The sequence below is a fragment of the Dermacentor albipictus genome, chromosome 9, assembly GCF_038994185.2.
Source record: "Dermacentor albipictus isolate Rhodes 1998 colony chromosome 9, USDA_Dalb.pri_finalv2, whole genome shotgun sequence".
NCBI classification, from domain to species: Eukaryota; Metazoa; Arthropoda; class Arachnida; order Ixodida; family Ixodidae; genus Dermacentor; species Dermacentor albipictus.
Window position 1 is genome coordinate 111,594,572 of NC_091829.1, and position 20,699 is coordinate 111,615,270.

The 20,699-nt window shown below is 45.9% G+C and overlaps 1 long non-coding RNA gene across 1 annotated transcript in view; it reads left to right on the forward strand.

Annotated features, from left to right (window-relative positions):
- Positions 1-17,306: 17,306 nt before the first annotated feature.
- LOC135919448 (uncharacterized) overlaps positions 17,307-20,699 on the forward strand; it is a 93,069-nt gene continuing 89,676 nt past the window's right edge. The window contains exon 1 of the long non-coding RNA XR_010569965.2: positions 17,307-17,491. This is a non-coding gene — a long non-coding RNA (uncharacterized lncRNA). The remainder of the gene's footprint in view (positions 17,492-20,699) is intronic.

A 20,699-nucleotide genomic window follows, 5' to 3' on the forward strand; every position in this document is an offset into this window, starting at 1 on the left:
GTCGAGTTCCAACCGTTAGACCGGCTCACCCTTCGGTAGTTCGTGAGCCACTCGTCTACATCTTCTCCGGCTTTTCCTCCGAAAGTGAGTGGCATCCAGTAGTATTCCCGCGGACCACCAGGTGCTGGCCTTGAAGCCGCGTCAGATCCGTCGGGAATCTGGCAGGCGTATTCAGGCATGTCAGGTGAGGGTGGCGGAAGTACGGCAAGTCGATGGCTTCGGCGAAGTTGTAGCAGCGTAGGCTCCGTGGTTACGAGCTGTACCTCGCACCGTCCACCAATTTGTTACAAGCACAGGGAAAAGGGGTTTATTTAGGCGTGCGAGAGCAGGAACGGCAGGCTACGAACAACAAGAATGGCCGCTGCATAGTCTTCGTTCTCCACTTCCGTCCCCGTCCCTTTTACGCGCTTGGACGTAACAATATTTTACATAGTATATCTCAACGTTTGCCTACTGTTGGAAATCGTGCTCGCGCGTCGCATCAAAGTAGAGCGAAGAGAGGATGGGCTCGCATTCGCAGAGAATGTGGATGTTAGGCTTGTCACCTTGAGTGCGCCATGTTAGGATGGCTGAACGCTCTGTGACAATAAACCTGGCAGAAGCCAGCCACCGCCTTTGCAAGTTGCGACTTCATCTGGAAAAGACCGATCTGCCATACCGTCATGGAGCACATCAAGAACAAGCAGATTTCTCGCCGAGCGCGGCGCACGAGGATCATTACAGAGGTAAACGAGATCATTCACTCCGGACAGTTCGACCTTTCTGTCCTTCGTGCCCTGCATAGCAGGTAAAGGCGACGAAGTCGGAGTTATCCGAACTCAACGCAATGTTGGAAACATTCATGACGGACGAGCAAGCCTCAGCAGATTACGGTTCAATCTTGGAATATGAAGACGCTGCTACCAGTGCTCGAGCCTTGCTCTAGCCCAATATCTACATGCTCAAGGTTTCCTCCTCGCCTCTGACATCTCAGCCACCGACCGCATCTGACGGCAACCAAGCCTCTGCTTCCCCGACAAACACGACACATTCAGAGAGCGAGTTTGGCGCTAGGTTACCGAAGTTAGAACGTGTACGTTTCGATGGAACGATCACCCGATGGCCGCCGTTCTGGGACATGTTTCTTCATTCTGTTCACGAGAACCCGTGGCTGTCCGACATGTATGGCTTCCATTACCTGATTTTGCTACTTGACGGAGCTGCTGCTCAAGCAGTCATCGGAAGCCAAGTGACGGAATCAAGCTACAGCGACGGACTTGGAATATTGAAGCAGTGCTGCGAAAATCGCAAATTGATCGTGCCGAAGCTCTTGAAAAAACCTACGAATGCTCGAATCGGTGACATCTTCGAACAACGTTACAGCCTTGCGGAAGTTTCTCGATGACATTAAACACAACCGACGAGGACTCGCACACCTAGGGGTGAGTGCTTCATCTTACGCTTCTATGCTAGGTGAAATACTTCTGAAAGCTGTACCTCAATATATGGTAGTAGAGTATTACAAGCGCGCAAATATCCAGTCCAGTATCCCATCGGTAGGCTCAGGCAACAGTGAGCACTCACCGGAACAGGTGATAGAGTGCTTGCTGAATATTCTTCAGCAAGAAGTTGAATGTAGAGAGAGGTGCGTTCAGACTAGAACACCAAGGCTGAACGAAACACGTCCTGAACACAGTCGGAGCTTCAATATGTCGTCGACTATCGCTGCAAGGGTTCTTCACAACAAGGCAGAAGTATTAACAGAACCATGCTTCTTCTGTTCAGCCAAAAACCACAGGACTGAACTATGCACCAGCGACAATAGCCTCGAAGACAAACGCAGCATGCTCAGGTAAGATGGTGATACTTCAAGCGCACGACGAGGGGGCATCTTGCGCGTGATTGTCGTCGCAGGATCCAGTGTACCGCATTCAAACGTCGTCATGCTTCCACGATGTACAACGCTGGAGTTAACGAAAGATCGCCTTCTTCAGCACCACGAAGGATGCCGGATGTTGCCATGCACGTTGCAAAGAAATGGCCCATAGCCTCGACTCGCTACGGAGATTCTCCTAGAGACGTTCCGTGCCTGGCTGGTGAATCCCACCCACTGCTGTTACGCCCGCGGTGTTTTGGGCAATGGCCGTCAGAGAACATTTATGCTGGGAGATGTCTGTAAGAAGTTCAATTTAGCTCCCATATGAAATGTAGGTCTGGTGTTTAGCACATTTGGGCGAGTCTGGCCGCGGAGGATGTTGGAAATCGCATTCGCGCGGCTCATCGAAGAAGAGGAAGAGATGATGGGCACGCGACCGATGAGATGCGGATGTTAGGCTTGTCACCTTGAGGGTGCCATGTTAGGATGGCTGAATGCTCTGATACAATAAACCTGGCAGAAGTTTCTTTTCCCACACCTACCTTTCACGCAAGAAGCCATTCAGGAGACTCCATCGCAGCGACCGCACGCTGTGGCGTTCACCACATATTTGGTAAAGAGATAGCATCTGTAAACAATTCAGTGCTTCCAGTTTGCTCAAAATGATTATTGTGACAGTAAGAACTTTCTGCGTTTTGACAGTACTTACATATATGTCCAGGTGGTGGTTATTTTTGAAGGCCGTAAGCCAAACCTATGAAGAGCATGCCACGTTATACCTCATACTGCGGAAGCGAAAGGGAGGCGCTTCTGAGAGATGGCGACTCCGTAAGCCCTCGCAGCCAATACTCAGGCCCCAGGCAGGCAACACGTCTGTAGGTGCAAGACGAAACTAGATAAGTTGACAAGCACAATTGATTCTGGTGATGGGCCGGCAATTCAGGTGTGGCTGCCAAATAAATACGTTTCGCCCTGCGGCTAAGTCAATAACTACGTACGAGCGCATTCGCGTGTTTGATCAATAATGGCACATCACAACAAACATCTTGTTATCTCGGCGGTCGCATATCAAGCCGAAAATACATTCAGAGGAAATAAAGTATGCATCTGTCAACAAAACAAAAAGTGATGAATAACAAGCGCAGTTATAGAGCAAAGAGTTACACGGGAATGTCACCTTATACAAGGCCATGTTCCAATCGCGGTTTTAAGCGGAAACGCACTTGTACAGCATGTCGACCAACGTGTAACTGAAACTTCATTAAGGTCGTTGCAAATTAGCGTTGTCTCCAGCGCGCGCGAATAGCGTAAGGGATGGCACTGGATGGAAAGCGATGAGCTAAGCTAGCGAAAAGTACTCGAAGATCGCTCTCTTGAATGTCAACGCCCTGTTGAACAGACTGGCTTCAGTTGCTCACGTGGCCAAAAAGGCTTGAGTGGTAGCTGAACGTCGGGCGTGAGGGAAAGAGCCGAATGAGTCGAAGAATAACCTAATACCAGCAGTCGTGTGGTATATGAAGAGACTGAAGGGGACAACGAGGTTAGATGGAGAGCTTCTGTTAAGCTCGAGCATACTTAATATCTGGCGATGTAACAACGCACAAAATTGTATATGCCAGCCGAAATGAACCAGCATCGTCACATTTGCGTGTCAGGCCGTGGGAGCCCGCAACCAGGGCATCATGGAGTTGCGTGATGACGGTTCACAATGGGTGGTTCTGAATAAAAACCTACACGTCAGAGACATCCGAGGGACGTTTCTACGGTACAAGATTACATGCTGAAAAAAAATAAGATTGCGAATACAGGCACCCCAAGGTTGAGCACTATATCCCTAGTTGATCTTGTTCGGGATTACGTCAGCGCTTCATTCAGCGTTTATTTCTGAGAAATTGAATTTATGCTTCCTTTTAAACAGTGGCGGGTGTGCTCAGGCAAAAATTGAAATCATTTCATTTTGGTGCATCCGACTACTCTGCGTAGATGACGTACGTCTACGATAGGAAGAATGCAACAACGTTAGGCGAATATAATTCGATAAGAAGCTCCCTTAGTGCAGCGTTGTTGATTGAAAGGAAGGAGCTCCACATTACAGCTGTGGAAAACGCAAATAATGGACACGCTGCACTGTCGTCTGCACTGCCGACGCGTCTTGCACCCATTCGCCAGACTTCCCAATACTGCCACAACGTCGACCTGTGACGATCAATGCGCACAGCAGCATGCATGGTCATCAGAGGACGTGGTGCCAATCGTTAAACGTGAATTGGATGCGATGGCGCCCGCAGATTTCTGTTCGCGTAGCCCTCATGCTACCACATTTTCAATTGTTCTCGTACCAGCTATAGTTCGCCAGGAACTTGAAAACATTGGTTTACATTCTGTTTGTGCTCTCGCCAATCCCAGAACTAATAAACGCCCTTCTACTATTTTCGCTGAACCTCGACGCTTCTCTCCACGTTATAGCAACCAGACTGAGTGGAGAAATGCGGACGACTAGCCGATATGTTTCATCTGTCAACGCACTGGCCATGTCGCCCGATACTGCCGCAATTCGTCGCTCTCAAGACCTTGCACGCCGGTCATCCTGAGCTCTTTTGTTAGAAATGCCCGCAATGTTGGCGAGTCTAACGGCGCCGACAACACCACTAGGAACACGTGGTACAGCCGCTCACCACCACCTCGCAAACACCGATCTAGTTCACCACAAACACGTCGCCCATCTTCCCGTTCGCGGCAGCCACGTCGCCTTTCGTCTCCTGTAGCTTTTGGCTGCACCCTTTCAGAAAACTAGGAAATGCAGCCCTCGGAAGTGGTGCTGTATTGCCGACTACTGTAGCAAATCCTCTGTGCCCACAAGGAGAAGTGTAATTGACGGTGCAATAAATGGCGTACCTGTACAAGCACGCGATGACACTGGAGGCCACGTTTCTGTGATGAGTGCCAGCCTACGTTGACTTTCAAAAAAGGTCTTCAACCCAGCAGCTGCCCGAGTGCTGCATGTGGCCGACGGCGGCATGCTTGTTGTTCTTGGAATGTGTACTGCGCTTTTAGGTATAGCCGGCCGCCCTACCTCCGTTCTCTTTGCTTGAATGACAACTGCCCTCACGACGTTATCCTGGGACTGGACTTTTTATCTATTCATTCCGCTCTCATCTACTGCGTGACCGGCGTTCTTCAGTTAGAACTGCCTCAACTCGCCTGTGCTCCGAGCACTGCTCCAACACACCTGTGCTCGTTTCACGATGTGCGTCTGTCACCCGAGGCAGTTACGTCAAGTTTACCGCCCATCCACTGGTTCCTGACAGAGAATATGTGCTTCTCCCCATCATCGACGTGCTTTTGAACCAGAACATTGCTGTTCCGCATACGCTGGTCACGGTTACTAGTAACGACGTCATTCTACCGCTTCTTAATTTCAGCCTGTGTCCTGAAATGATTCCGGTCGGCATATTCTTGACTAGTCTTTCTAGGGGATCCGAATTTGACATTGAGGGTCTCAGTGCCAACTGGTTTATTAGCACCAGTTGCAGCTCACAACTCTGGTTTCTTAACGGATGACGTCACGAAAATGATTGCACTTGACCTCACCGCTGCACAAGCCACGGACATAAGTCTCCTGCTTGAATCATACAGTGACATCTTTGATTTCGGCGACATTCCTTTAGGCCAAACATCTGTTGTTCAGCATCGTGAAAACATTGGAGACACGTATCCTATTCGTCGGCGTCCCTATCGTGTATCTCATGCTGAAAGTCAAGTCGTCCAATCAGAAGGAGACAAAATGCTCCGCAAAGGGGTCATCGAGCCATCCGCCAGTCCTTGTGCTTCACCTGTCGTACTTGTGAAAAAGAAAGATGGTACCTGGCGTTTTTGCGTCGATTATCGCCACTTAAACAAGATCATGCGAAAAGACAACTATCCAATACCATGCATCGATAACGCCTTGGACTGCTTGCACGGTGCTAAATACATCTCGTCCATCGATCTTCGGTCTGGCTACTGGCACATTTCTGTTGATGAAATGGACCACGAGAAGACAATTATCCCACCGAATGGCTTATATCAGATCAGAGTAATGCCCTTTTGCCTATGCAATGCTCCTGCGACATTTGAACGAATGATGGACTCTCCCCTGCGAGGCTACAAATGGACGAGCCATCATCTGTTACCTTGAGGTTGTTATTTTTTCTCCCAAGTTCGTCAGCCAGCTTACCCAACTCGCCGCCATTCTTGTGGTCTTCCGAAAAGCCGGCCTCCAACTGAACCCCACGAAATATATATATATATTGTTGCGCCCAAACAAGGCGTTACTTTGAAGCCGGGTAGAGTTAGCAGCGATGGCCTGGATCAGCTGAGCGCCTGGCGAGATTCGGCCAGCCAGCCACACGTCGTCTTTCTCGTTCACCACTCTCCGGTGCCCCCGCATACTGTTTGTTGAGGCGTGAACCGATACTGATATATATATATAACTACGTTTGTGGTGAACTGATATATATATCATAAGAAGCCAACAAAAACAGTGACACAAAGGATAAGATAGGGGAAATTACTGGTGCTCAATAAATGAAATTACGAAACGATAATTTAATGGAAATGAAGGTGGATGAAAAAACAACTTGCCGCAGGTGGGAACCGAACCCGCATTTAGCGTGCGACGCTCTACCATTCTCTCTCCCCCCCTCTCTCCCTCTCTCTCTCTCTATATATATATATATATATATATATATAAATATATATATATATATATATATATATATATATATATATATAATTCTGTACTCCTAACGTCCCCGTACCACACGCAATACGTACGTAGGCACAGTGACTGCTGCGGCCGCCTCTTTAATATCACCTTCGTTCTAGATAGTCGACAAAAGAAGGGTATCTGGCAAAAAAAAGACTTGACCTCCGTGTAAGCAGCTTTGAAACGCACCGTGAAGGTGCTACTTAACAGTAGGAGGGCAGAAGAACGTACGTAACCTCCACAGAAAGACAACGCGATCGAGTTGGGTGACTCATCAATTGTATATATGCTAAAGCGAATGCAAAATTAAACAGAGCTCTAGGAACTAACCAAAATAATACAAAAATAAAAGTAGGGTTGAGAACTCGCTAAGTTTTACGCAGCAGAAATCCTGACGGTAAAATAAATAACAAAGACGTCGAAGGACATGGTGCCATGAATATTTCTAGAACAGTTCTACTTTGCAGCCGGAGGTACTTTCAAGGATGTCTCCGCATTGCAGGCGCTTCGCTGTCGCCACGTCGCACTATAGCACTGGAACATAGGGTTTTTTTTTTGCAAATGATCCCCTGACCATTGTCCAGAAGTAGCTGTTTTCCACAAGATATTGCAGTGGTGCTTGTTTTGTCGCATGTGGCAACGCGTGTTATGGATATCGTTCGAGGTGGAAAATGCAAATGCAACTGACATGATGTAATAAAGCTGGGCAAGGCACATAATGCGTATGCGCTGACAGCAAACTGCCTATAGCAGTTACAAAGGAGTGCTCAGGGAAAGCAAGGACAAGCGAGAATGGCACGAAAATAAATGGTGCGATAACATTAGGAAACTTACTGTGGTATGAAGGCGTCATTCAGGCAAGAAAGGACACCCGGGGATAAAGTTTACTGAACATATTATAGGCTGCTGCTGCCACTCATGATGATCAAGCTGGGGATCACGCTGGTTCACTGACGACACCAAAAATGTACCTAACGATTCTGCGCTACCTGTGTGCTATAGAACTCGGTGTAGTGCATCATATTCACATCTTAACGACGGAACTGTGTCGACATCAACTTGCGAGTTGAAGGAAACATTTTTAATTGAAATCTGAAGCAAACTTCAACAAGCTACAACACTACATACTACACTACAAGCTTGCTTCTGAAGCAAGCTTGTAGTGTCTTGGCGCATGTTTACTGAAGGGAGTGACCTCGATTAGGTAAAACACATAGATGAACGATCTTTATGTACATATGTTTTGCATTGATTTAGTCTTAGAATATAGCGTTTGAAAGCACCACTGGAACTAATACAGACGCCGTAGTCGAGGACTACGGCATAATTTCTCCCAGAATATTCCCAAAAAACAGGCGAGAAACAGGAAAATTCCGAACGCCATTTCTCGCAACAATTGTTTCCTAAAAGTACTTTGAGACGTTTGCGCAATACGCTGGGATACCTGACGTCTCCCTTTGCAACGAATAACTTTTACCAAGAATGAATTTCGAAATTAGTTAACCACTCCCCCATATTGATTCATTATTGATTGATCCGCTAAAAAAATGTTTTGAAATATATGTGTTTTCTGAGAGCTGCAGCGAAACTGGGCTGCCCTGAAAGACAAAACCAAAAAAGAATGCACTGAACTTATCCGCATACACTCCGTTTCCAGCAAAACACGCAGGTCCGCGATCATTATTTTTATGTTCTCTGCTAAGCGGAACTCGCTTAAATGTATCATCACTGGAATTATTTCCAAGGTTGCTCGGCCTGTAGCAGGTTCGCAGTAAATATTAGTAAACGCGTGCATAGTAGGCAGTTTAGGGCTTTGACAGCATTGTCATCCTCGGCGAAATGTACATGCGTTCGCTTACGCCCTGTTTAACCAATGCTGCTGTGGTTGCTGTTGGTGCATATGTTGGTGCCCCCAGTTTAAGATATGCGAACGACAAAATCTCAGCAGCAGTACTTTGCCGAAGCTCCCAAAACATCTAATGCTATCGTTACTTGGCGAGACACGTTACATCAATTTGTTTGATCTTGGTGCTTGTGGGTTCACACGTTGCTTTGACACTGTTGTTTAACAGTGCGCTTTATGAGATTTCATTGCCCTACATTTCAAAGCAATCTATGCTTCTCTAAATGCTGAAGGCAATACGACTTTGCGAACACGCATAATTCCTGTTAATTGCAGTGGTCACGCCAATCTAGTTGGCCAAACTGAAGCATGCCAGTCGCAATTCATAAAATTCTTCGATGCCGGTTGATGTGCTGTGCACCCGTGGCGCAATGGTTTCAAGATTGGGCTTCTGTGCCTCGAAGTCGTGTTGTCAACTACTGAAACTGCAACTATTTTTTTACTGTTTACGTATAAATTAAGCCCAAAACCAGCCGCCTCTGACGTGTTTCCACCTCCCTCTTTACTCTCCGCCGAATGAAACCAGCAGAAGCATGGCCTTTGACATTTGCGTCCGTTTATCTATCGCGCTCGACTAAGTCCATATGTTTGGACACCACCTTATATTTATAATGCAGTACATTGCAGATAATTAAAAGTTTGTAAAGTAACAAAGCCATTTAAAGGCAGAAAGATGAAGTTTAGGTAAATCCGTGCGCTGTCTAAATTGATCTGATTGCAGCTGATGTAGAAACTAGCGCCGAACCTCCTTCTATGATTATTCTGCGAAACTCTATGCACGAGGACACTGTTACAGGTTTTTAAGGACAAAGGAATTGGATAAGCGCCTGCAGCCTGAGCAGATGTTTATGGTGCTGTAAGTGCCTCTGTGCTGTGCGGTGACGGTAGGCGGTGACAGTGACCGACTGTGATTGTATGTCCCATGCTCATTTTTTTATAACTCTACGTTGCTGTCACGTTACCTCCCCTTTCCTTCTTCCCCAAACGTAGGGCAGCAACCCGGATCTTTCCATGTTGTTAACCTCCCTGTCTTTCCCCTGCCTTCTTTCTCTCTCTCCGTCTCTCTCTCTCTATGGTCGGGGTCAGTGTGGGCCGTCCAGACATACCTCAGGCGCCATGACTAGCAGCCGCGCCTTGAATATGACCTGAAACTCCTTCTTTTATATAATTATAAATCGCATCACTAATAATGGTCATGGCCTTACATATCTTCTGCAGGAAAGCATTTTTACTTCTTTCAAGTTCAAGCGGGGAACATGACAAATGCGGGAGATCTAAATTCAAGGCGATGAGCAAAACTAGAGCAAGGTAAAAGCGGAAGCCAATGTTTTGACAAGTGGACTTGTATTTCTGAAGGCGACATGCACGATCGCCACTAACACACCCTCGGTCGTTGCCGCACGCATCTGCCTTACCCCCACTCCCCTTTAGATATAGCCAACCTATATATACTTTGTCGAGGATAGCATATGTCTCAGTCAATAACACAGGTCCACTTGTTGGAATGTTGGCCCGCGCTTTTACCTTGTTCATGTTTTGCAGAAGTATAAGCGAAGTCAGACGCAGTTATCGCATCTATGAGCGGGTTTCTCTATCATGTCAGCTTCACTAATTCACCGAAGCTACACAGGAGAAGTAACAAGGGTGCAAGGCTCCGGCCAGAAATTGAGCCTCTCACCGGCTAAGGCGTGGCAGGAAAGTAGAGCCTCTCCCCACTTGGCGGCCATCGCTTCTGCGCTACGCAGCACACCGCTGCTATCTCTAAGTCCACGCACGTACGCGTATCTATTGCGTGGACCGGCAGTGCAACCATATAATGCCTGTTCTCTATTTTTCGATCGCAGGCGCACATATTTTTCTTTTATTTATCTCAAGATTAGCAATAATATTGTTACTGAAATTGTTCTTCACAATGTGAGAACATTGTGAAGGCGAGAGCAAGCAATGTGGCAGGGTTTTTGAAAAGTCATTTTAAGTTACCTACTACACGCAGTGGAATAATATCTGGCTTCAGTGTTCACAGGCGCGCCTTCTACAGCAACGCTTTCTTACTGCGTTCAAAAACAAAAAGTGTTTCAGGGCCCCATTAATTCACGCGTTACATCCGGCTGATGGTTGTGGTTTTTGACGTCTCACCTACAAGAACGACTGTTCTTGCGAGCATTTCGTGATGCTTCCGCCGGTATCTTAAGCGTCAAATTTTGCTAAGAGGCTGCGCTTTACTTAGACTATCATTTTACGGGGCCCACATTTTTTCTATAGTTGGCCTATGACAGTACACGTAGAAATAGATGTTACTTCTCTTTATTGTAGAGTGTAACAGTATCGCAGTAGGTGGACGCAGGAAAGAAATTTATGGGCAGTTCCACTCTGCGAAGTTGGATGACCAGGGGAGCTGTATAGCCCACGAAAAAGAGGTGAGTCAGAAATTTAAACAAAGATACGGACGTATTTAGAGCAGCTACCTATGGTCATCATGACGATATAGATACGCACACACATTCGCGTACCACTTCTGTTATTAAAAGTGTCCGGCGCCTAAGACAGTGAATGGCTTATACCCCCTTAAGCAAGGTCTCATATCCCCGTAAACGCGGCCTCCCCATTACGACGACGCTCGTTATCCAACCATAGTCGGTCACAAACAATGTATTTAGAGTCGAAATTAAGATCAAGGAAGGCTCTTTGAAACGCCACGTTCGCATTCTTGAACCCATTCACGTTGACCCTTTGACGTCGAAGGCGTTTCGCGTCATTCTCCAACTGACGGTATGCTTCGTCGGTTCTGGCTAGTCGCTTACGTACCGTCTCGCGGGGACGCTCGTCGGCCGCCACATTAGCGTCCACACGCCGTCGACGATCACGCTCGCTTTGCTGCTCCCGCCGTCGCTCTTCATGCGCGTGCTGTTCTGCTCTTCTGGCGACACGCAGCCTACGCTTGCACCGATGGAAATAAACTGAGATCAACTACGTTGTTCACCTGCAGAGCCGTGTCATCAGTCGCATGCGAAATAGCCATTAGTGATGCTGACAGGTTTTTGCATAATGAAGTCAGCTGTGGAAGAACACGATGACGACGAGGCTCGATCCATTGCTGGTGATGATAACTTCTGCTCGCGGACACCACCAAACCTCGGATCTGAGCCGTATACAGCATCACTGTAAAAAGCTGCTTTCTACACCTTGAGGACCGCCGCGCTGCCATGCGTCATACGTCATTCAGACAGGCACAGTGTACACACGAAATTCAAAGAACAGCAACAAAGACAATTGCTCGGCGACAATGAGGTTTGGGGATCAGACGTTTATTAATTGGTCTAACTCAGGCTACGTATAAACAAAACTAAGATATTCTTGCTAGGTACACACTTTCGTAACGTACTAGCTGGCTTCAGTAATAGAATGATTCATGGGAATGACGGAACATTTATATGATTGGCGTGTAAAACAGAGCACGATGCTTATTCCTAAACTATGTGGATCTCACGTGATGTGGGAATCGGTTTAGCGAAAGCAGTGCGTTTGCGGCGCATCCGGCTAAAGCAACTGGTTGCTATCATTGAACAATCATTGTGACTGCTGCCCGATTCTTGGCTTATGCTCCTTTGTGGGCGCGAACCATGATATAGGATCATCATCATCATCATCATCATCATCATCATCATCATCATCATCATCATCATCATCATCATCATCATCATCAGTCACTTTGACTTGGTGTCCTGCGCTCTGCACCGGAGAACGTGAAAGGGTCGTTTTCCTCATTGTAGAAAGGCACATAGCCAGTGGTCACACGCCTATAGTTGCTCAAGTTGGTGTCAGAAAGTTACAAAGTGTTGATGAAAGTGGTACGTACCCTTTGCCGCATGTACTGTGATCCTTGTCTGCGAGAATGGTTCTTTGAATAGCGGTACGTGAGACACATGCTCAGTTACCCAAGCTGGTCCGACGGTTGGTTTTGAACCATGTTCTACTTGCAGCCTGACGCACTACCAACTCGGTCGTGGACTAGCAATGACTCAGGAAGGCAGCAAATGATTAGGTATATACAAACAGAGGCTTCTAAAGTGGGCGAAATATCCTCGAAATGCTAACGCATCAAAAATAAAGCGAGCCGCTTGGTTTTGCACGAATATATTGTTGTTGGTGAGTACAACTAATCCTCATATTATGATGGGGGGCACTGGATCTTAGGGCGGATAATTGTTTGACTTGTTTGAGCGTGTTTACTTTGCTTAAAAAGAACGTGGAAACTTTGCTGTTGGTGATTGGTAGTAGCACGTTGCAATGCATTAGGTAGGCCGGCTAAATATTTAGCGTCGCCTAACTGTTCCGAATTGTTTCGACTGCGTGACAATATTTCCTCTATAGAGCGAACGAGCAGAGAGAGAAACAAACCTTAAAAGGCAGATTGTATTTCCTGCGTGTAAACGACGCTGCACTGGATAGGCAGTTGAAGGCATGTAAAGGTTCCAGAGAAAAGTAGATAAAAAGGAAAATAAAGACATTCCGGCAAAATCCACCTCACGACGACCGCCGATGGTAAGGCATTAGCATTGAATCAACATCGCAACTAAAGGCATTTTTACCGCCGAGTCGTGTCATGTATAAGACGTGTAATGAAGGATCACTCCTCTTTCGCGCTTCCTTAAGTACACTCAGCGCTACGTAGACCCACCGCCACGAAGCCTCCGCGTCGCTTCCGAAATTCAAAGCGCACCAGTGCGTGCGAACGCTGAGAAAGACGTATTAGCGACAACCGGGTTCCTAGGTCGCGCTTCTCTCTGGACACGTTGCGTAATCTATACTCGGGGGCAAGTTTCTGTTGCTCTGAAGGGAAAGCTACAGAGACAAAGCGCGCACATGTTAGAGTGTATCGAAAAAAAAAAAACTCCCGCGTTTTAATCCACGTTAGTTTAGGCTGGGGACAAGTTAACACATACACCTTATTAGCAACAGTTCAATAAAATAAAACACACCACTTAATGTAAGTGTACTTATTCGGCTGCTTTTTCCTTCCGCGTCTGGGCAAACGCGAAACCGTCGCTAATTGGTAGCTGTGTCGAGTCACCATCTGCTCCGAGCAACCGAAAGCACTATCAAACGCTTGCAGACTACTTGGCGCGTAACACATATGCCGAAGCTCCGCCCCCGTAGCTTTCCCTTCATAGCCACAGAAACGTTTCCACGACTATTGGCGGGTAGGACTTATGGAGTAGTCATCTGTCGAATGCGCTTCCTTTGTGCAGTATTAGGCATCACGTGGCGCGCTCCTCACAGGTTTGGCTCGCGGCGCTCAATAAAAAACACTATGGGGCAGCACTCCTGGCCATTTCTGTACATATTCGCCAAACGAGGGAAGTTTTTTTTTTACTGTCAAAATTATTTTCTTAGGGAAATTGAAAGCACAGAATCCTTTAAGACGCTACTGAATACGCACAGTGAACGCCATGCGCGCTGTCACCGCGATGGAGTCTCCCGAATCTGCTTCTTGCTGGAAAAGTAGGGAAATGCTTAGCGCAAGCTATGGGAACTATGTTCTTACAGTGGGCTCTCTGTATAACCAAATGGAGCATAACAAAAGGGCCTCAATGCAGTGATCGCTCAGGTTTGTAGTGACCGACTGCGCGTCTGCATGCCTGTCCGCGTACAATGTTTCGCTATCACTGCGTGCGCGTTTTAGCACCGTGCCGTGAGGTTTAGGCCGCAGAATATCATCATTTGAAAGTACACAAGTGACCATTGTAGAGCGTAGACTATCACATCTGTTCAAAAATAATTTCGTTATAGAGACGTCGATGCTTACAGCGACTGTGAGGTGCCGTGATGACGACTCTATCCTTTTTTTTTAATTCATCGTCGCCTAAATATTATTTCTCAAGTTGCGTCGTACTGTATGTTTATTGGTCTTCTCAGCGTGCGATTTCCCGCTGCTTTTTTTTTCCTAATCCAGTGCGTTAACTCCTAATACAAATATGGCCATATACCATCATTTTTCAATGTGCTTCTTACCGCTAACGTTCCATTCCAGTGAACTTGCCAGTATCTAACATCAACAAGTTCATAGACCAAACCATCTTGACATTAGCCGGCCAACGGGCATGGGCGAGCGTCTCAGTGCCCGTTTGCTATTACTTACCGAAAATCGCAGTGCTCTCGCAGTAGCAGAAATCTTCCTCGCGTCTGTGCTTGCTGCATACCCGAGTTGTAGCAGATGGCTGTTTGCCGGTTCAAAGTTTCGCGACCCAAGCTTCACGCAGCTTCTTGTCCTGCGGCTATGTATGAATAAAGCTGACACTGGGCTCCATTGCGTACGCCCGGCATTGCGGTGCCGAGCAGTAGCCTACCAAGCTTCAGGCGTCCAAGGGCAGTCATTACCTGCTATAGTGCTTTCAAATGTTGTCAAGCAGACACCCAAGGAGCGATAGCCTCACCAATTAATCAGAACGCAGCGCTAGTGGGATTTTAAACTTTCGTTTTCAGCTCGCTTTGGCGCTTTCTGAGCTGCCGACGGGGCCGCTGTGTCCGCGTGATCCCTCATGCCACGTCACGCCGACGGTGGTGCCAGCTTTTCCAGTGGTGGAGCTCGCCCCCAATAGGGGCACTGAGAAGTCCGCGCATGGCCTCCTAGACGAGAAGCACAGCGTGGTGGCGTTTGCGAACGATTAGAATTGTTCCTTCACTTGCCGCACACTGGCACATACTCAGTGACTCAAGTTCGCGAAACGTTCATTGAAGAGCGGCACATACCTTGTGCATTGCAGCTCGCTTAAGCGTTGTTTTGAAAGGCATTCATTGAAAAGCGCCGAATACCCACTGCGTTTTTGGCGCATCCTGCAAATGCTGTTCTTGAGGAATCTTTGTGACGTGGGTTCCTCATTGACTCAGTTACACAAGTTGGTCCGATGGTTGGTTTTAACTCTTTCGGCCTTGGTGTACTATAAAACGGACCCGAAGGAAAATTGTCCTAAATCCTGACGTAAATGGTTAGCAAACTAAAAAAAAACAATTTCAGATATTCTCTTTACGTCTCTGCCAACAAAGCCGATAGTTTCTTTGTCTTTGTTTTCATCAGAGAACCCTAGTGGTGTAAATGAAATGGCGCAAGGCAAGAAAGACGACTGCAGCAGTATCTATGTGTTTTAATAGTATTGGGCTCAATACCTACTGTCTCGATGGCGATCAAAATTTTATGTCCTCTTTCTGATAATCTACATCGTGTATTTATATCAGACGTATTTGCCTTTCCTTTGCGCATAGCCCATAGCACGCTATGACCTGTGTATGTTAAATATAAGACACCAGGGCTCAACGGATAAGGCTCTTACATCAGTTAAATGCAGAGTGAGAACTATGTTGCCTGTCTGTTGCTATGTTTCCGTTTTAATATTTTAGAGGCGATGAGTCAGCCTGAAACACTGTAATCAGCGGAAAGGGGACTCCTATAGCGAAAGGTCTGTATCTAGAACCCAAATATGTTTGCTGCAGTATAGGAAGTGTGCACGTTGAAGGTAGAAGACTATGACGATAAAAAACAAGGATATACAGCTTGCATTTGCAGCCTTGGGGATCTGTAATTGCTGCAACGTAGATGAAGAATCAGCCATATATGACAAAACCACATCGGACAAGCCCCTATCAAGTAGACAGAGGCCATTCAAGTGCAATGACGAGCCGTGTATTACGAGCCCAAATGATGTTTTTTCGGCCTTTCACGCACAACAACCACTGTCAAATTGCCATCACGGAAGTTTTCTTTTTTTGCATTCATATCTGTGACACAGGTGAGAATAATATGCAACTTTGAGATACTTTACATCGCGCTTTACAACCACTAAGCCCTGGTGTCTATATATAGGACATAACACCATATATTATACTGAGGAGCTACAACGTATATATTAAATATTTGGGGGCAGTAAATTCATAGAAAACTATGAAAATACGTTTTGCACGTTAAAATATTTCAGGGCTGAAAGGGTTAAAGCTTAAAAGTTAAAGGTTAAAAGCCTGTTACTCAGCACAGCAGTCCGATGTGCTACCCATCCGAGCACGAATTACCCCGTGACCCATATAGGCGGCATAATGGTTAGATACAACCAGGTAGATAGCCACCGACAAGTGCGTATTATACGCAAAGAATGCTAGCGCATTAAAAAGTGCAAATTCAACGAGTGCACCTGATAAATATACTTACAGGTAAGATTAGGGGTGAATTCAGCCTTCTCTGCATATTGAAGTGAACTTTTTTTTAAAAGCTTTCTAAGAAATGGTACTTTTAAATGCTTTCTAAGAAATAGTAGTTCTGATAGGCAAAGAAATACAAATCCAAGGCTCACCGCCTTCTTTAAAAGCTGACGTTTCCATTTCTACAAGAAGGGTGCAATACGCACAACGTAGAATAACTCATTGTCGTGCGCTCCTGGGGTCACAAAAGATGTGAAGCCCTAAAAAATAAGGGAAACAAATGGAATTGAACTGCAACGCTTGCGTACAGATGTGAACCCTACACATTATAGTGCTGTCGGGCCGTCAAGAAATTGCCATGATAGTTTTTTTTTTTCAGCCTCTGTGTGAACATGTATATAAAGGATTTTCAACGCAAGAAAAAGCACGCGACCGTGCATGTGTTAATCAGCATGGTGAAGGTTTATATCTTAGGAACTGCTCTTATTTTCATAGCCTTTATTTCGTTAAATGAGAAAGCGATTCCACCGTCGGCATTAGCAAGTCCCATTCCTTGGCCAACCTGGACAGGGTGGTCGTGTGGTGGTAGTCGAAGGCCAGGAGCTGCAGCCGGCAGTAGCAACGCTATGTCGGGTCAACAAGCAAGGCAATATCAGGAGCAGCTCAGGCGCCAACAAGAGCAAGAACGACAACGACGCCAACAACAACAACAACAACAACAACAGCGACAGCGACAACAACAACAGACGCGAGGTTGATGCAAGAAGAAATATGACCAATATGGCACCTTGTTGAGACGGTGAGTTTAAAGTTTAGTTCCTCTCTTCGACCAACAACGACATATAAACTTTTGAAGCATGCTATTAATATGGAGATGGGTGTAATTTGTTCTATTGAGACTAACTTTATCCCGCGTCTCAACCCCAGCTACTGCAATTTAAGAAAAAGGAGCTATGCTAAGAGCACTCTTACTGTACCGTGCTTCGGGTCCACGTCAAAGAGCCCTAGAAGTTGAAAATAACTCCGCAGACTTCAAACTATGGCTCCTTTTGCAGTTGCTGCGTTGCTTCGAGAATTGCAATACTCAGACAGCCGCGGTACTTATGTTGTCACTCGCTAACTAGTCCAGCAATCAATTTTTTGCAAAAACGCAGATACGCGTGGACACCACGCATGAAATAATAGAAGTGCTGGGTATCAAATCAAATGTTATCGAACAGCCTGACTGAATTTATCAATATGAAAATGACAATTCTGGCAAAGAAAGAAAATCTCCGTATGCTTATGGCACACAACACAGACCATGAGGCGTGTGTGTGCCATGCTTTAGTACGATGTTATAAATCTTAGTTTTGTCACGACATGCCTATGTTTTGTTTAGTTTTGCGATGAGTGGGAGTGGCAAACCCGCGTCACTAAAGCTGGTGCTCATAAAAGAATGTAAATCATACACTAGGCGTCAGCAGAAAAAAAAGTAACGATACTGCATCATATGAAACAATGCAACTCCTAAATCAAGTTGAACAAAAGAAACAAGGAACATGAAAAAGGAGCCTGTACAGTCTTAAGAATTAGCACTTTCTTCCATAAGGACATATAAGGACGAACAACGACAAATAAATGTTTAGGCGCCCTAGAGCCGTTTTCAATATTGAGATGGGTTGAGATGGGAGGCAAGTGTAGGCAAGTGTAATTGTGTAAGTCATGAACTGGCAAACCAGCCAGGAAACAATGTGTCAAGATGCGCGTACTTGTTTAAATATATTACAGTAATAGTACACTCACTTACACGAATCGATAAACTCGTTCCGAATATATATATATATATATATATATATATATATATATATATATATATATATATATATATATATATATATATATATATATATATATATATATATATATATATATATATATATTCCGTGTGTGTGAGTGTGTGTGTGCGTGTGCGTGTGTGCTGTGAGTGGGGGGCCACGAATTATAACCAACCCAGTCCAATAATTTAAAGCTATATACATGAGTAGAAAGTGATTGTATGTTAGTTAAATAGCAGGCTGAGGTTGGATGAAAATCACTTACATGTGCAGACAGCAAAAAAAACTTGGTTTTCTTTGCATGCCCTAACACAACATCATCATCATCAGCCTGGTTACGCCCACTGCAGGGCAAAGGCCTCTCCCATACTTCTCAAACTACCCCAGTGATGTACTAATTGTGGCCATGTTGTCCCTGCAAACTTCTTCATCTCATCCACTCACCTAACTTTCTGCCGTCCCCGGCTACGCTTCCCTTCCCCTTTAATCCAGTCCGTAACCCTTAATGTCCATCGGCTATCTACCCTCCTCATTACATGGCACGCCCATGGCCATTTCCTATCCTGCCCATGCCCTACGACATAAGTACACAAATCTGACAAACGAGGAGAAAGGGGGTTAACCGAGAGTCTCGGTTTATAATGATCATATCATGAGAAGCCAACAAACCCTGTCACCAAGAACAATATAGGGAAAATTACTTGTGCCTAATAAATAAAATAAGGAAACGATAAATTAATCGAAACACACGTGGTTGAAAAAACAACTTGCCGCATGTGGCGAACGATTCCACAGCCTTCACATTACGCGTGCGATGCTCTAAGCAATTGCTCTACCGTGGTGTGGTTCAACCATGCATTTGGCTGGGTATTTATGTGTTTTATTAAAATTACCCGGGAGTGTTAGGCAGCGCCTTCACTCACAGACATTGGCAGTGGATGTGGAAAGTCCTTTCTGCCGCAAACGTCACGAGAACGTGATCTTCTTGTGTGAAGGCAACCGGTCAATAAACCCACACATGCTACCTTCGAGATCCACAGATTCGAAATCCTCATTATGCAAGAAAGAGAAGAAAGCGTGTTAACCGAGGGTCTCGGTTTCATTAATCATATTATGAGAAGCCAACAAAAAAGACAACAAGGAAAACAAAGGGGAATATGCTTGCACTTTCTAATTGAAATCTAGAAATTATAAAATATTGGCAATGAAAGTGTATGAAAAACAAGTTGCCGCCGCTGGGGAACGATCCCAGGTCTTTGCATCACGTATGCGATGCTCACACAAATTCTCTTCAGCCGTTGTAAAACAGCCAATACTCATTATCTACTGCACTCACGACCTCATCGCGGCCTAATAGCTGATGGTGGTAAGTAAATAGCGCATCTTCAGAATTTTAGGAGCAATTCATCGACATGCAGGAAAGCGACCTCTGTCATATTGGTTCAAAGCAAAAGAAAACTGCTCACTCGTCAGCATAGCAGCACCCATAGCTGCTGATTTCGCCCTTCTCCCCGGTGTCTTCCAACTGCTGTTTGCGGCTCTTGACGGAAAAGAGCAGTGCTTCTATGATGACGCCACTTCTTGGTCGGGAGGGAAAGGAGGGTTGTGGTAACTGGGGGAGAGAACAAAAGACAACCGCAGTAAGGCTGATGCTCTACTAATCGCGTGCCAGCCGCCAGTGCTCGCCATGGCCTTGTCATCATCTGTGCCACCGTTAAATTGGCAACACCCCGTGGGTTGCACGTTGACCTGCGCAGACCGCTGGCGTTCAGATTAAGTGCACTTGGTGTAACCCTTACGAAAATGGGTGTTGAATTTCCATTGCCGATTTGTTGTACTATAATTGAGTCAAGTCAAAGTACATGGAATTTCAACACCAGTTGACTCACCACAACGAGAGTTCAACGGAATTTCCGTTGTGCACTGCCAATGATTTTTCCGTTGAATGCTTTCCAATTGATTTCTCGTTGTATTTTCACGTTGCGATTACACCGGTACCACATGGTCACTTTCGATCGTGATCTTGCTCCATTAGGATCAGTAATACGCGCATCGCGTTCGAGCCTCTTTATCGCGATCATAGGCTGACTACCATTTGTTTGATACAGTGTCTCGATGCTTAGCCAAAGGTTAGTGTGGATCCAAGCACTATAAGTAGCATTGAATTTTTTTAGGACAATTGTTTACATA